At 39.9% G+C, this 17,585-nt stretch overlaps 1 long non-coding RNA gene across 3 annotated transcripts in view; it reads right to left on the reverse strand.

The window, feature by feature from the left end:
• Positions 1-6,148: 6,148 nt before the first annotated feature.
• Positions 6,149-17,585, reverse strand: part of LOC143418606 (uncharacterized) — a 14,895-nt gene continuing 3,458 nt past the window's right edge. The window contains exons 1-4 of one of the 3 annotated variants that reach the window (XR_013098618.1): positions 15,345-15,650; positions 12,984-13,178; positions 12,224-12,533; positions 6,149-11,974 (exon numbers count right to left, since the gene is read on the reverse strand). This is a non-coding gene — a long non-coding RNA (uncharacterized LOC143418606). Of the gene's footprint in view, positions 12,534-12,983; positions 13,179-15,344; positions 15,651-17,585 lie in introns of those variants that run through there. The other 2 variants (XR_013098617.1, XR_013098619.1) reach the window with 2 other exon arrangements.

Below are 17,585 nucleotides of genomic sequence, written 5' to 3' on the forward strand. Positions count from 1 at the left end.
GACTTACTTTGACTTGTCTAAATCTGCTTTAACTGCCAAAAGGTTAAGGTCCCCTGATACCTTCTCTTATCCAGCTGTATAAGCAGCACTGAGACAGGTTCAGATTTTCAGATTGGTAAGGAGCACAGCTTTGCGACCAACTTTGTCTCGATTTAAAACATTATACCATCACCAGACTTAGGTACCCACTTTCAGTGTGATCACGTCTTTTGGATCTTTTAGCTTTCCTGGCAGCACAGCTCAGTAGTGGAGCTGATGACATCTCAAGACTTTTCTGAACGCAGTGACTCTGAGCTTTCACCAGACTCTCGAATCACTCCCTTGTTTCTTCTGGGGAACTCTTCTGATAAAAGTTTAGGCGTGACCGGTGGTTGTTGTACCCCATTTCACAGTCAAACAGGAGAATCAAATGAAATGACCTCCTGTACAAATGGTTTACCACCTTCCATACTTAAGGTGCTTGGACATCACTGCTGCTACTGACTACATATATTTACCAAAGAGGACACAAAAAGAACAGGGTATAACTTCTACTAGCCTCTAGCCAACACTTTCTGGATGCTCAGGGGCTTTAGATATATGACTGCACAATAACAGCTTGTATGAACAGACAAGGGACTCTTGTGAGGGGGCACTGTGACCCCTTTGGACCACACATGTGTGAAGAGTCTTTCGGTCAGCTCAGGGTCTTGAACCATGAGTATGTGGTTAACAGACTGTCTCTCTGTTCACATGGCTACTCTCCACACAGTCAAACTCATTCACTGCAAGTAAAACAGAGATATCATAGCTGCTGTGCACAAGTACAGTATTAAAAATTGTATATAACAAATGTGCTTTTAAAATTTGTCTAAAATGAAGATGCTTAAGGGGTTACTAGATATAAGCTCGCCAACAAAATATTAATGCTATGCTACTTTTAAAAGATGATGGAAATGCTTCTTTGGTGTCCTACGGGTTACTTTTCCAACAAATTTGAGGAATACATTTTCATCAAGTATAATATGTGTATGGTGCAAGTTTAGGAAGTTAATGTTTTCAGATTTTTACTTCTAAATTAAATCTGTATGCATTTGTTTTTGAAGTTATGAGGAGAAAGGTAGACATTTACAGTATACAGTCTGCAGACTCTACCTAATCTGTGGACCCCAGGAGCAAAGAGTTGGCTTGTGTGGAAATGATATATGTCAATGAAAGTGTGCAGACAAAAAGCATGATTGGTGGACAACTTTTATTTTGGCACTATCTTTGTCGTCCCTGATAGCTTCACGTGAAACAAATGTGCTGATGTAGCCTTTGCCATGTTGATGGTTTAGAACAGGGGTATGCAATTCCAGGCCTCGAGTGCCGGTGTCCTGGAGGTTTTAGATGTGTCCATGATCCATCACAGCTGATTTAAAGGGCTAAATGACTCCTCAGCATTTCTTGAAGTTCTCCAGAGGTCTGGTAATGAACTAATCATTTGATTCAGGTGTGTTAACCCAGGGTGGGATCTAAAACCTGCAGGACACCGGCACTCGAGGCCTGGAGTTGCCTACCCCTGGTTTAGAAAATGTTGGTTTGGACTTCTGATTTTATTTTATTTTTCTGGTAGGTTTGTTTGTTGATTTTTGGCTAGCTTACCTTTTTAACTTTTGCAATGATTTCAAGGAAACAAGGTGACAGTGCCTTAAAGTTGGCTTCAAATGTTCAGATTTAAGGCCATTACAAACCATTTGCAAAAAGCATCACAAAATTCAGAATTTTCTGGGTTTGAACTTGCTGTGTGACGTATATATACAATGAATGCATTGCATTTTTTGCGAGAAAAAAGTAATCCTTGCTGTGAAAAAAATGACGTAGACATCGAGGCATGATGAGCTGGTCCTGATGTGTCTAAACATGAAAGCAGTGGAAATTTCATGGTTTGATCCAGGAGTCGAAGCTTTATCATGACCGCATTTGTACAAATTTCAGGATGTCGGTGGGGTGGTTTCAAATCGTATTGGCAGGTAGGGATAAAATCTGAGGAGGAAGAGAAATAATTTTAGAGAGCCAACTGACCCAGAGCAGCGTCTAGCTATGTGTTTGAGGTAAAATGGTATTATTTTACTATTTATATATGTCAGCACACTTGTTACTAAATGCACAGGTCTGTTTGGCCAGATCTGTTTATTTGGATCTGAAAAATCAAGCTTAGTTTTAAAAAATCAATCTTGCAAATTCATCCAGTGAAATTATATAATCACTCACACAAAACACGTAAAGTCTTTTAAAAATTGACGCTTGGGACGCATTGGCTGCCTCAAGACAGACCGTGACAGTGTGTGTGTGTCTACTCCTAAAATGTAACATTCCTCAATAAGCCAGCTATGGTACTGGTTGACTGGTTAGAAATGACAGAAGACAGAAGACGGTTTTTAAAGTGTTTTCCCTCCTCCTTCTTCTCTTCTCCAGTTTCTGTCGTCTTTCTTAATATTTATGTGTATCTGTCTAGCTGACTGTCTGCTGCCTTCATCAAGTTCACTGTCACCAAACCTTCAAGCATAGTGCTCTGTTCATTCCTCCAATACATTTCCTTCCATGGGTTCCTCTCATTTTGTGCCAGCTCATTCAAGCCACACCACCTGTCAGACATTGACTTCATAAATAAATCTTTACTTTGGCACAGTCGGTTTTGCTCTATCATTTTGCATTTATCACGCAAAAACGAGATATCATGTGACACTTCATATTTTGCTCCCGTGGCATCCACTATGTCATTCTATAATAATGCATAAACACAGAAAAGGTGTTCACTTTGTCCATGGTTATATTGACCACGTGTGTTTAGCATAAACTTAACTGTTTAAACTGTTTAAAATGTAGATACATTGGAACGGTTGTAGACATTTCTTTTTTTTTTTTTTTTTTTTGTCTAAAGGCGAAGAAAGATGCCCAACGGATTTACTTTACCAAATTGACCATCCCAGCCTTGCCGTAATGGTCCATTTGATTCACCTTTTATTGTTTATTTTATTTTCACTTGCTGAATACGGGACAGACTTGACTGGGGGAAAGAAGGGGAGGAAGAAAGAGGGAAAGAAAAACAGCTGAGAAGAGGGACGGGGGAGAAGGGCAAAAAACGGAAACCAACAGAATGAGCAGAGAAAAAAAATACATATATCGATCACCTGGATCACCTGTTGAGAAAGAAAAAAGAAAACAAGCAGAAGAGAACAAGAGTAATAGAATAAACAACATCACAATGGTATATGGGAATATGACAGTAAATACTAAATATTAAACATTATTGTGCAGCACATAAGATCAACAGAACACAGTGTGCTTTGAGGTAGGAGCCAAAAAGGGTGTAGTTTGTGGGTGTGATCACCCGTGTGTACACCTGTGAGCATGGACGCGCTTGTTTTTTTAAAAGGTTCCTTCATGTAATGATCTGCTAGAGGGTGTGGGGGGGCCACAGCCCCATCCTCCAGGGCATGAAGCAGGTATGGAGGAGATCAAAACTCCGGACATCCAGAGGCCCCCAGAACACAAGAGACCAAGGAAGACCAACAGAGGGGCAGCCGCGCCACTGTCCCAGAAAGAGCTGAGGAGAGTCCCAGATGAGGGTTCACTCAGCAGCCGCGGAGCAGAAGCCAGGGGGGGTTGCAGTGACGCGCCCGTGAGCTCCGCCGGCAGCCAGCTGTGCCTGAGTGACCGAGCCCCAGGCTCCAGGCCCCGATAAGCGGCCGCCAAGGAGTGAGCCGGTGTGTACCTGGACGCCCATCCCCAGACACAAAGAACCACCAACGCACCGATGTCTGAGGGAGTCCGCCACCGGCAGGGGAAGTGGTGGTGGGGGGAGATAGGCCTCCAAGCCTTGGAGGGCCTGAGATGTCCCCAGAGAGGTGGCGTCTGATACCCAACCTGACATATAGACACAGAAATACAGGCACACACATATACAAACATCCATTCCCACCCTCATGCTCTCATATGCACTTACTCCACACTCAACCAACGTGGAGACAGACATAAAGAGACGCTGTACACCCGATCACACTCCCCAAGCGTACTCTACGAACCGGGTCTAGGTACCCTTGCCCCTGGAGGGGGGAACTGCACCCAGACCCAGGAGGTGTTACCCTTTTCCCTGCGGTGGGGAGAAGCAGACCGCCCCGACTCCGCAGCAGCAGGGAGGCCCCACACTCCAGACCGCAGTCGGACGGCCAACTCCTCCTCCTAGCCCCCCGCTCCAGCAGGCCGCAGAGAACGGGGGTGAGAGAAGACTCCAAACCTCCCTCCACCCGCTCATTGTAGTGTTGATGCATGTGTGTTCTAAGGTGCATTTAAAACCCAGGAGGGCATGGAGCTACCTGCAAGAGAGCAGCAGGTAAGCGCATGGTCCCTCCTGCTAGCCCTCAATGTCTACGTGTATTTAACCTTGAGAGGTGGGCAACGACGCCAGGGGTGAGGTGTACACCCTGATGGTACTTTGGATTCCGTGTATCGTGCCCACCCCCAAGATCCTATATGTATGTGTAATGAGAGAGCGAGTAATGTGAATGTCTAAGTTGTGGGATAAAATTGAGGCAGAGGCAGCCAGAAGGGGACAGAGGGGGGGGTAGCCTCCTCTGCACCCTGGTGACATACCCCTACTCCAAGGCCCTGCATGTGTGGGTGGTTGTGGTGGAGCGGGAAGAGGGAGGCAGACATGTAGACATTTCTAAACATCCCGGCTTACTCAGACAGGTTTGTTTACTCAGAGCAAAATGTGCAACAAATGTGTCAGCTCAAAATATGCATTAACTGCATTTTAAAAAATATTTCTTGTCACTTTTCATAGCTAAAAGTCTGGAATTTAGTATATTTTTCAGACTTTTCAAGTCAAGTCAAGTCAAGTCAACTTTATTTGTCAATTCTGCCACATGTACAGGACATACACAGAATAGAAATTGCGTTACTCTCAAACCCTAGTGATTAGAAAAATGCAAATAAAATAATTAAAAAGTAAAAATTTAAATAAATACAATACAATTTTACGTATAACAAAAAAAAGCTATGCAATATACAATATACAATATTCAAGTAAGAAGGCATAGTGGCATGTTCTTTATCTAGCACACAGACCTAAAATGCTCTAAGAAATAATGGCAGTTCTCAAACATAACTGCTCATATTTCATATTTGTTTGATAATTATTGGAATTTCTGCAGCATACGGTCTGATATAGCTACATAGTGTAAAGCCTCAAATGATTAAACCTTATAGACTAGTATTTTAAAATGTTTACGTGTTAAGAGGCCAGTATTACTTTGTAAATGTCTATAATCAGAATAATAGAATGGAAATAGGAGGCAAAGAGCTGCCCCTTTCTTGGCTTAGCTCATTTGAGCATGATTGACACATGGCACCACACAACATTCTCTGCTCATCCACACACATCAGTCACTTCATTATGTGCTGAAACAGTGCAGAGTGGGTGGTGAGTGTTGTCAGTCATCTCCAGCTGGAAAAAAATGCAGAAAGACATGTTCAGACAGTCAACAATTGTTGCCACCCAGGCACTCCTGCTGCCATAGTGTAGTGAAGTGGAGTTTTGAGAATTCAGGGGCAGAGATTGAGAGTGGCTGTTTTCTCCCCTCTCTTCATCTTTTGAATGCCCTCTCTTGTGTGAATGGCTTGCTGACAACAAATGTTGCTGCAGATCTGAGCAAGAAAGCATCTACAGGTTGTGCCAAGTGTCAGCTCGATGCAGAGCTGCCAACACCTGAGCAATTTTTTAACTTGAGGAATGAAAGCAAACATCCTCAAGATCACACAATTATTATAGTCCACGCATTGTTGGTTCAAATTAGACTGACAGCCGAGTGACAAAAACCTAAATAGCAGGTAATTTAAGTGTCTGTTGATAAGTCTTAAGATGCTGAAGTCTATTGTTTTGTGCATATGGAGACCTCAGTCTGCAAATGTATTATTCTCTTTAGTACAGTTTCATATCTACTGCGCCCTGTGTATGAGGAGTTTTGTGTTTACTCTTTATAAATGTAACATCATGTTATTACATGCTGAAGTAAACGTAACATATGTGGAACTAATATTATCACTTCCTAAAATATATATTGTATTAAATATATACTAAAACATTAAGCAACTTCCATATTAATAATCTTGGGATTTCCTACATAGTTTCAAAGCTAAGATGTCAGAGTCCCAAATGTAGTAGTTTATTTTCAACTGACAAAGAAGTGTTGCACAGCCAAATAAAACTGCCTTTCCCTTAAGCACTACTGATGTGTAGAAGGAAAGGTCAGTTTCTGGTCACCGCATTCTTTTTAGTATAGCAATTAAATGCTGAAAGAACCACAGCTGGTATTCCAAAGTTGTTACAGTCACAGGCAAAACGACTGGGCCACGTTCTTTGAGATTACTGTATGTGACCCCTGCTGTAGTAACTCATTTGCCTTTTTTGGACACAGTCTCTGTGTGATGGTTTGCAAAGAAGAGGAGCTAAAGGCAGGCAACCAGCAGCAGATTCAAGTCTAAAATCCAAAATCTTCAACCAACAAGCTGGAGGTCGTACATGTGTGGTAGTATCAGCAAATATTAAGGTGAAATGTCAAAGGCAAAAAATTAGGGTGATGCAATTCACTACACAAATACAAAGCATGAACACAAGCAAACAAAAACAGAACAAAGCAAACAAAAAAGATTATCAAGGAATTCATAGGAAAACATGGAGAAATGGTTGGAAGGATTTACTACAAGGACAATCTGGCAAAGCACAAAGAGAACGAGGGACGCATATATAGACAAAGCTGATTGTAAATTAGTAACAGGTGGTGTACAAAACTGATGGGGAAGACATCTTCATACAATAATTGTATACATCAACCGGCTGGGATCCCTCATTTTTTTGTCGTCTAAAGCCTAATTTTCTGGCTGTTATTTATTAGTGCTAACATGTAAACAAGCAAAAGCAGAAAGACAAGGAGAAAACAAACTAAAAATCTATTTTTTCTTCACTTTACAGTTTATAACTAATTGCCCTAGAATTAAGCGATGTCACCTTTATTTGTATAGTACATTTAAAAGACATCAAGTGTCAGCCAAAGTGCTAAACAGAAGCACAATGTAGCTAAAATAAAATTAAAATTGAACAGAATTTCAGTTATATTACAAATATTTATATATATATTATAATGTCTTACCAGCAGATACACTAGAATAAGAGGGTAACAATGTAGGATTTTACAGGAAATAATATATAATAGTTTTTTGTAACATGCATAGTCGAGTGTAACTGTATGGTATTCTGTTGCAAGTCATTTTAAGCACTGCTTCCGTAGAAATTAAAAAGTTTAATTATTACATCCTTATTCTCTTGTATGCACCAGAAGGTGTTGTTATTTATTATAATTATACAGTAATTTCTGATCAAGTACATTGAAATTCCATTCCCTTAGTCACAGTTTGTTTTGTTGATACAAAACAAAGCAAACGTGGGAATTAAGAGTAGTTGGTAGGTTTGTTTGCATAATAAGTTGCATAGCAAACACGTTTTTTTTGCATTACATTAAAATCCTCAGAAAGACCACTACTCTACAAAAGAGATTGAGAGGTCCATCCGGAATCAGCTGAGATGATGGTTTGCAAGTGGACAGTTGCACCTCCCTGCCACCCAAAGCAGCTGCGCCCCTGATTATGCATAACTTTAAACTTGATAGAATTCAAATGGGGAGTTTATGTAAAATTCACTCCTCCGTACAGGTGCCATTAAAGAGTAGATTAGCTATGGAGTTAGAAGACTGTTTTTCCTGGAGGTTGCCACTTGTGAAAACGCAAAATAAAATGAATGACAAAACCCATTTGGTCATTAATTTTAATTTGACTTTACAATTCTCGACTGATCACAGCAGAATGATTTCACAGCAAACATTTTAAATGTACTATAATACAGGGGTGGGGTTTTTTCTGTCTCATTTTTTCTTTTTACTTCATCTAGTTTTTACAACTCTCTTATACATCCTTGACTTAAATCTTTAATAAAGTATTACTCTCGCCTAAATGAGCAGCATGTCCTCGTAGCTCTAAATGCCACCCTAGTGACAGATAGTAATTAATAGAAACATTAGTCAAACTATTTTTAAAATTGGAAAGGAGTCACTTCAAGAACATTTTGAAATGTCCTTCTCCACCAGTCCTGTTGATGGATTTGTGCATTTCAGGATCAACACATGGGAGCCCTCTATCGCCTGGGACAGCATTTGGCAGACTAAATAGATAGGGTGAAGCAAGGTTTGGTTTGTAAATGTATGTCTACACGTCTACTAGAAAGTAGGGCTCCTATTTTTGCAGTCATATTCCAATGTAAATTAAAATTTTTGGTATTTGCTGAACTACTTGATAGTTTCTATAATGTCCAGAGGATGATAGTGGTATCGTTTGCCTGATTTTATTTCCCTGTACTTACCCATTCAATATATGTTTAAATTCCTCATTGAAAGTACTCACTGAGAGTGTATTGCCCTTGCAGTTGTTGGAAAAAAAAGTTATTTCTTGTTCCTATGGCCCAGTCAATCCATGCATGCATAATATTTATGGAATATTTTACATTATGAACAGCAAAGTATCTTAAAAGCTGAATTCCCATCTTGCAATCCACGTTTCTCTCTTGCATATGTGCTTGAGAATCACTTGCTATACTTTGCTCATCTGAAGATGGTGTTTTATTGTTATGCTGCCAAGAGTACTGGTGTTTAATAAAGAAGTAAAAAAAATGATAAAAGCAGAACCACATTTGTAAACTTTGCACAAATTCCACTGTGTTGGGCGATTGCAATGGTACCATGACACTTTGCTAATGGCCTCTGCCAGGAATTGGGAATCTGGCAGCTCCAGCTAATGACAGTGGCCTACAGCACATCTGCACAGGGTATTTTCAAATGCTCTCTCTGTAACATGCTTGAAATTGGGAATATTTCACTTCCCTTGAACCACAGCGAGGGCAGCTGATCCTTGGTATATGTAAGCATTTATGTAGCTGATGGATATTTAAAATTACTGAAGGCAAATACAGCAAGGGGACAGCTCAGAAACCTGATGGAGATGGGGGTAAAACTGATGCATATCAGGAATTTATTATTTTATTTATTGGTCATTGTAAAAACAACTAAAGTAAAAAAAAAAAAAAAACAGTACTAAGACAACAAAAACATACCTTGTATAATTGACATTAAAATAGCTGATTTAGTTGATGGATGAGATTTTAAGACAAACTATAAAACTAAAAATAAATCTATGGGGAGAAATGACACAAGGATACTTCACAGTGCAGTGTAAATTAAATTCTTCACACAGGGAAGCAATTCTTGCATCAAGAACACAATGACTCCTTAACATTACACCTCAATCAACTATCCAGGTGCATTACTTAGTTGAGGGTAGTCAGACTCTAAAAAGGCTAGAAATAGTTGCTTTCATTCAGTATGTTGTAGCAGGAACTCTTAAATCTTGATGCTAATGTTTCAGGAAATATGTCCACCTATGCACACCCATACACAGAGTCACTTCAAGGTCATAAACAAATCCTCGATACAACCGTTGTTGTGATCTGATGCTATATAAACTGAACTGAATTGAAATTAACATTTAGAAACTGGAATTTAAAAACTCTTTAGTGTCATTATGTTTACTATATTTCTGTTTATATTAATGCCACAGAATCCCAAAATTGTAGTAGTTAAGCAGGAAGGTTGGTAGGCATGACTATTCACCCTCTGTTCTCCTCTAATATCCCCTCTATTTCATGCTCTAAGATGGGTTGCTCTGATTGCAGGCAGTAGCGGCATGCTGCTTGCCCTTATGTGCAGGATGTGCTGTTGGCTCTGTCCTTGAGTTGTCAGATATTTAACTCATAACTTTTAACTTTATATTTGATCTATGACAGAATTTTTACAAAAGCCTAATTGGCAGAAAAACTGAAAACCTTGGAATAATAGCTCAGGGTCTGTGTGTGCGAGAGAGCAAGAGAAAAAGAGTGAGAAAGAGAGAGCGAGAAAGCAAAACTGTATGTATGTGTGTGCATTTGTGTGGCTGGCTAGCTGGGGGGCATGAAGCTGAGAGTAGGGCATTATTAAAAACCATCTGTTTTCCTGCAGAGTCAGAAGGCCGTCTGGACACAGTCTCTTAACAGGCCTTGTTTTTCTAGATGCCCTGAGGCAATATGACAAATTTGAATGCCCAAACTAAAAAGTAGAGGGGGACCGGAGAAAGCATTTTTTTGCTAATACAAATTTATGTATGTCTTCAAACAAAACGGTTAACACAAACCTTGCATATCACAGCAAAGTTTTGAAAAAAATAACTAGAAAAACAGAGCACTTGCCTGAACTGGAACTATATTTTACCATTTAAAGCCATGCATTTTCAAGTATGGCTCAGTGTGGTTTAAGCAGGAGACATGAAGGACAAACATATTGCAATCCACTTGGCTCGCTCTTGCCGTTCACGTTGACCTACAGTACCTGATCTGGATTAATCTTAATAAGAAATTTGGTATATTCATTATATTTCTCTGCTCTGCAGCAACATAGAATAATGCCGCTATTGGGTGCATCTGCTGTTGCAGTTACAAACCTACCACTTACAAAGAAGTGGTCCTGATTAAATCAAGGTTCTCTTGGCACAGATAGATGAGAAAAAAATAATCCCTCTCAAAACTAAAAGTCCATGCCACGCTTTCTAACTAGGAATTATTGACTGTAAGTTAAGAGCAACTAAGACTTTTAGTCTCATGCAGCCATTTGTACTTATACCTTTTATTTTCAAATGGTCAGTCTCTAATAACACCCTTAAAATGAGCCGGCCAATGGACACTGAAATTACTGCATGTGATTAAGTTGAGATAATAGCACTCGTAGCCTAAGCTTCCTTTGTTTGCATCACAGCACAATTTCCTCTCTGCTCTGCTCAATGACCCTATTTTTTTCCCCTCTCCCCTCTTCTTTTGGCATAAACAGACAGTAATGGCGTCTGCATTTTCCTTCCCCCTCACTGGTCCTTCACATGGCTCAGCAGCTTAGCTTGACAGCTCCGCTGCGTGTGGGTTCAATTGGTGGAGTTGAAAGCCTTTTGCAGCATTTGGGTTTGGCCTGATAGAATCCTCCATTTACCTTTTGCCCCCAGGCAGTAAGAGAAAAGGAATATGGTTAAAGCCATGCTGGTAGCAGAGACTAAATGAAACATGATTCTAAAAAACATAAAAAAAATTGCAAGACAAAAATAGGCCATTCTTTGAGAAACTGAATTAAGTTTTAGTTTCAAGGGAATATTCTGTGTCAAAGCCTTTCATCAATCCATTTGGTTCTTTGAACGACTTAACTGACAATGAGCTTGCATGCACAAATGCACACACTGAACTCCTGACAGTAAGGTGTGTCGTTTCCTTATAGCGGGAAACTCTCTTAGCTTAGGCAACCGCTTCTCAAAAGGGATTCAATCATGCGATAAGATGTCTGCAATTAAAAAGGTAACCTCGGAGAAATGAGTTTTACTTTTCATAGTGAGTAAGGGCAAATTTACACCAGTTTAATTTCTGATTTTTTTGCCACTTACTCCCCTGACACCTACTGATTTATTGGCCACACTCACAGGCAACTAGGCGTCTAATATGAAACCCAACCCAAAGGGAGTTAGTCTAGACAAAAAGCTAGGAGGTGAGCCGAGTCCCCTTGAGAGGCTCTGAACTGGCTGTTGTGGAGTACTGTAGGTGTGAGATGCACTTGTGTTGGCAAATGTTTGATGAATGACAGCTGGCTGTCAAAAATTATAGTGAAATTGTTGGCAGGTAGCAGGGGTCACAGTACTATTGTTAGTAATGATAGAAAGAGGGCAGAAGCAGCACCGAAAGAAGAGCCGTTCACGTCTGTCACGACTGTACTTGAGGTAGTGGGCAGGCATCCATACTGAGATGTCAATGTGGCAACCACAAATGAATGCATCACACTGTGTACTGCCAGAAGGAAAGGAAAAGGTTAGGTTAGGTGTCATCAGCATAACAATAGCAAGTAATATTATTGGATGACAGAACAAGGACATTTTTATTTCTAAAGGACAGACATTTGCAACTATGTTCATTTAACATTCACCAGGAGAGGGTATTTAGTGACAACCAATGCATTGATAAACTAGAGGTGTTTTCACACATGAACTTTAGACTGTCTGGTGTGGAAGCTCTGGTCTTAACCAAACTATTTCTCACCACACAAACAATGGGAGATGGTCCACGGGAAATAGATTCTCACTTCTGACAATGCTTTGTGTGGTGCCTGGATAGAGGACGAAAGATGCAGGAGACATGATGCTCACTTGTCATTGTGATTTGTATTTTCAACTCTCACATGAGCGCAGTTGGATATTACACAAATGTAAAGACCCGTTAATGTTAAATCTGATGGACATTTGCTTTCTCTACTCATACTTCTCTGCCAGGTAGTGTGTAGCAGTTTCAAGTTGAAGCTGAAGCTGCTTGACAGCAAATTTCTGGGCTGCTTTTCATTTCCAGTTCAAGCCTGTTAGAATGAATGAACACAACATATATTGTTTAATTTTGGCTGGCGTCTTGTCAATAATGACATCAAGCTTTATGCACACATAAATCTAAAGCCAGGACTGTAAATAATTTCAAAACTTTCAGAATGTTCTGAAAAGGAATTAATATTCAATTAAAGTAAACTTTAATGTAATATACAAATAATGTATAAAGGTAGGCAATTTCAGTAAATAACTTCTGAGAACAGACAGCACTACAGAGAGGAAGAAATATATAATTAAAAGGCATATTGAATAGATTATTGAGAAAAACAGTATTAATGGACAACTTTAGTCTTACCAAGCAGAAATTTTACATTTTTCATTCTTTGTTCTACATCACATTTGGCTTTGGCTACTAGTGTGACTTTTTACTAGTAAATGCATACTTTTTCTCTAGAGTCTAAGATTTGTGATAAATAAAACACAACCAGTTTGCCATCCATCCACCCGTTTTCTTCTGCTGTTCTGGGGCTGGGTCAGGGGTGCAGCAGCCCAAGCAGAGAAGCCAAGACCTCCCTCTCCCCAGCCACCTTCTCCAGTCTTTCCAGGGGAAACACCAAGGCTTTACCAGGCCAGCCGAGAGATATAATCTCTCCAGCGTATCCTTGGTCTGCCCCAGTTTGCTGTAACAGAAAACACTTATAACTTATAACAACAGTTCTCGTGATAATTAAATTTAGTCATGAGACTCTATTACTGTCTGAAATAATAGTGGCAAAAAAGAGAAATTTGCAAACAACCCTACTGACCATCCAGCTGTAACACTGCACTATTTCTCTTTACTACCAGTATTGCAGTACCAAGGGAAATTGCTATTGACTTAAACATATTTTGAATACATTGGACAGATCCACATGTTGATTTTGCACAGACTTATTTTGTTTTTACACCCGATGCCATATTTGATATATGTGTGTGTGTGTATATATATATATATATATATATATATATATATATATATATATATATATATACATATACACATATATATATATATATATATATATATACATGTACATATACATATATACATATACATATACATATATATATATATATACATATACATATAGGGGCAGGGATAGCTCAGTAGGTAAAGTGGTCGCCCCATGATCGGAAGGTCGGCGGTTCGAATCCACTTAACGGCTACCCTGAGGTACCCCTGAGCAAGGTACCGTCCCTACACACTGCTCCCCGGGCGCCTGCTTAGTGGGCTGCCCACTGCTTCACTGAGTGAATGGGTCAAATGCAGAGAAAAACAAGTAATTTCCCCATGGGGATCAATAAAGTATCCATTATTATTATATATATATATAAAATATATATGTGTATATGTATATATATATATATATTATATATATGTATGTATATGTGTATATGTGTATATATATATATATATATATATATATATATGTATGTATATGTGTATATGTATATATATATATTAGGGGTGCAACGATACACAAAATTCACGGTTCGGTTCGGTTCGATACTTTGGTGTCACAGTTCGATATTTTTTCGATACAAAAAAAATGTTCATGCCTTTTTAATTTGTCATTTATTAAAATTATAAATATATATTTTAACTCAAAAGTACAGTTTTTAAATTTAACCCTAACCCTTGTGCGCGTTTTTTATTTTGACAGCGAATGCGCACCTGCGGACCACTTATGTGCAGCCCTGGTTATTTAGCTCGTCATATTGCAGCCACAGAAATTCTTTTGTCCATGAAACCATAAAGCTGCACTTTCTTTTTGCCTTATGGTCTGATTTGTTAAACCTTCTCCGTTTTGCGGTAAGCTTTTCTTTGGCTGTCACTTCTTCACCCCGACCTGTCTTATTTGGCTCAGCAGAACTAAAATATATATACTGCTGCTTTTACACACGGACTCACACAATGCTCAGCGATGCTCTGCGCGATCAACCTCTCACATGTTTAAGCTGTGGAAGATTTCACTTGTCATGTTTGCATAGTAAGCTAACGATTAATAAGACGATGTCAGAGGAATTGGTGCACAAATTATCATCACTCACAGATCAGTGCTGTCGCTCTCTATACACCGTTCGCACGATTGCAAAGTGAAAGCAAAAAAACAAGCGCAAATTCAAACGCGATTTCAATATGTCACATATTGACAGTGGCTCACCGATGCCAATGACATAATTACCCAGCTACATTTCTGAAAGAATGCAAAAGCATTGACATATATTTTTCCTTCCTACAATAGCCCGACGGGCAGGGAAGAGATAGATTTTGGTAGCCCGTCTGAAAAAAATCGCTAGCCCCAGGACGTCGGGCTAGCGATTTTGCGAGCCCTGTATCTGATTGAGGAATCACTCATCTTTGGAAAAGAGAGTTTATTACAGAGAAATGTCTCTTTCCAAAATAAAAGCTATACTATCCGCTTCTTCTGGGCTATATTCTCAGCAGCATAAGGAGAATCATGTGCTAACAGCTGTCTAAATGACTCGGCTAAAGTAAGTAGCATGCTTGCTTGTTTTTTTTCTGCTTCCACTTGTCTTTGCACTAGGATGATGTCGGCGTAAATGTGCAGTCATATTCGTTGTGTTCCCACTAGTGCTTTCAGGTTAATCTCGTTGAAATGACCTTAACGCCACAACACGGCAAATCTCCGTTAACGAGCTACCGCCGATCGCCCCGTGCATGGGGCTAGACGGCCAACACGTTAACGAGCTAACTGCGCTAACACACTAGTTCCCACCCATGTAATTAAGCATTGCATGGCACATCCAACATACTGTTTTACTTTAGTCCATGACTCGCTTACCTTCAGGGTCATACGTCACATGAAAACCAAAATAATTCCAAACGCCAGATCTGAATGAGGGTGGGGGAGGTCCATCTTGCAAGGAGAGCTTAACTTCTGTCTCGCTAGCTTGCCCTGCGCTCTTCCTTCTGACTATGCTGTCTGTGTTGAGCGCTCAGTGGATCTGCGCTCGACAGTGCAGCCTAGGCGGAGTAGTCGAACGCAGATTCACTGAGCGCTCAACACAGACAGCATCGTCAGAAGGAAAGTTGATAAAATAAATTACAAATGTTGTATTGTTCGATACATATGCGTACCGAACCGAAAGCACTGTATCGAACGGTTCAATATCGATACGAATATCGTTGCACCCCTAATATATATATACATATATATATGTATATATATATATATGTATATATATATGTATATATATATATATATATATATGTATATATTAGGGGTGCAACGATACACAAAATTCACGGTTCGGTTCGGTTCGATACTTTGGTGTCACGGTTCGATATTTTTTCGATACAAAAAAAATGTTCATGCCTTTTTAATTTGTCATTTATTAAAATTATAAATATATATTTTAACTCAAAAGTACAGTTTTTAAATTTAACCCTAACCCTTGTGCGCGTTTTTTATTTTGACAGCGAATGCGCACCTGCGGACCACTTATGTGCAGCCCTGGTTATTTAGCTCGTCATATTGCAGCCACAGAAATTCTTTTGTCCATAAAACCATAAAGCTGCACTTTCTTTTTGCCTTATAGTCTGATTTGTCATAACTTCTCCGTTTTGTGGTAAGCTTTTCTTTGGCTGTCACTTCTTCACCCCAACCTGTCTTATTTGGCTCAGCAGAACTAAAATATATATCTGTCTGTGAAGGTTCTCAGTCATCCAGGTCATCGTAGTCAAATATATATCCTGCTGCTTTTACACGCGCACTCACATAAGCTCAGCGATTCTCTGCGCGATCAACCTCTCACATGTTTAAGCTGCGGGAGATTTCACTTGTCATGTTTGCATAGTAAGCTAACGATTAATAAGACGATGTCAGAGGAATTGGTGCGCAAATTATCATCACTCACAGATCAGTGCTGTCGCTCTCTATACACAGTTCGCACGATTGCAAAGTGAAAGCAAAAAAACAAGCGCAAATTCAAACGCGATTTCAATATGTCACATATTGACAGTGGCTCACCGATGCCAATGACATAATTACCCAGCTACATTTCTGAAAGAATGCAAAAGCATTGACATATATTTTTCCTTCCTACAATAGCCCGACGGGCAGGGAAGAGATAGATTTTGGTAGCCCGACTGAAAAGATCGCTAGCCCCGGGACGTCGGGCTAGCGATATTGCAAGCCCTGTATCTGATTGAGGAATCACTCATCTTTGGAAAAGAGAGTTTATTACAGAGAAATGGCTCTTTCCAAAATAAAAGCTATACTATCCGCTTCTTCTGGGCTATATTCTCAGCAGCATAAGGAGAATCATGTGCCAACAGCTGTCTAAATGACTCGGCTAAAGTTAGTAGCATGCTTGCTTGTTTTTTTTCTGCTTCCACTTGTCTTTGCACTAGGATGATGTCGGCGTAAATGTGCAGTCATATTCGTTGTGTTCCCACTAGTGCTTTCAGGTTAATCTCGTTGAAATGACCTTAACGCCACAACACGGCAAATCTCCGTTAACGAGCTACCGCCGATCGCCCCGTGCATGGGGCTAGATGGCCAACATGTTAACGAGCTAACTGCGCTAACACACTAGCTCCCACCCATGTAATTGAGCATTGCATGGCAAACATACTGTTTTACTTTAGTCCATGACTCGCTTACCTTCAGGGTCATACGTCACATGAAAACCAAAATAATTCCAAACGCCAGATCTGAATGCCCTGCGCTCTTCCTTCTGACGATGCTGTCTGTGTTGAGCGCTCAGTGAATCTGCGTTCGACTACTCCGCCTAGGCTGCACTGTCGAGCCTAGGCGGAGTAGTCGAACGCAGATTCACTGAGCGCTCAACACAGACAGCATCGTCAGAAGGAAAGTTGATAAAATAAATCAAAAATTTTGTATTGTTCGATACATATGCGTACCGAACCGAAAGCACTGTATCGAACGGTTCAATATCGATACGAATATCGTTGCACCCCTAGTATATATATATATATATATATATATTAGGGGTGCAACGATACACAAAATTCACGGTTCGGTTCGATACTTTGGTGTCACGGTTCGATATTTTTTCGA

Source organism: Maylandia zebra, linkage group LG1, assembly GCF_041146795.1.
Source record: "Maylandia zebra isolate NMK-2024a linkage group LG1, Mzebra_GT3a, whole genome shotgun sequence".
Classification (NCBI taxonomy): domain Eukaryota; kingdom Metazoa; phylum Chordata; class Actinopteri; order Cichliformes; family Cichlidae; genus Maylandia; species Maylandia zebra.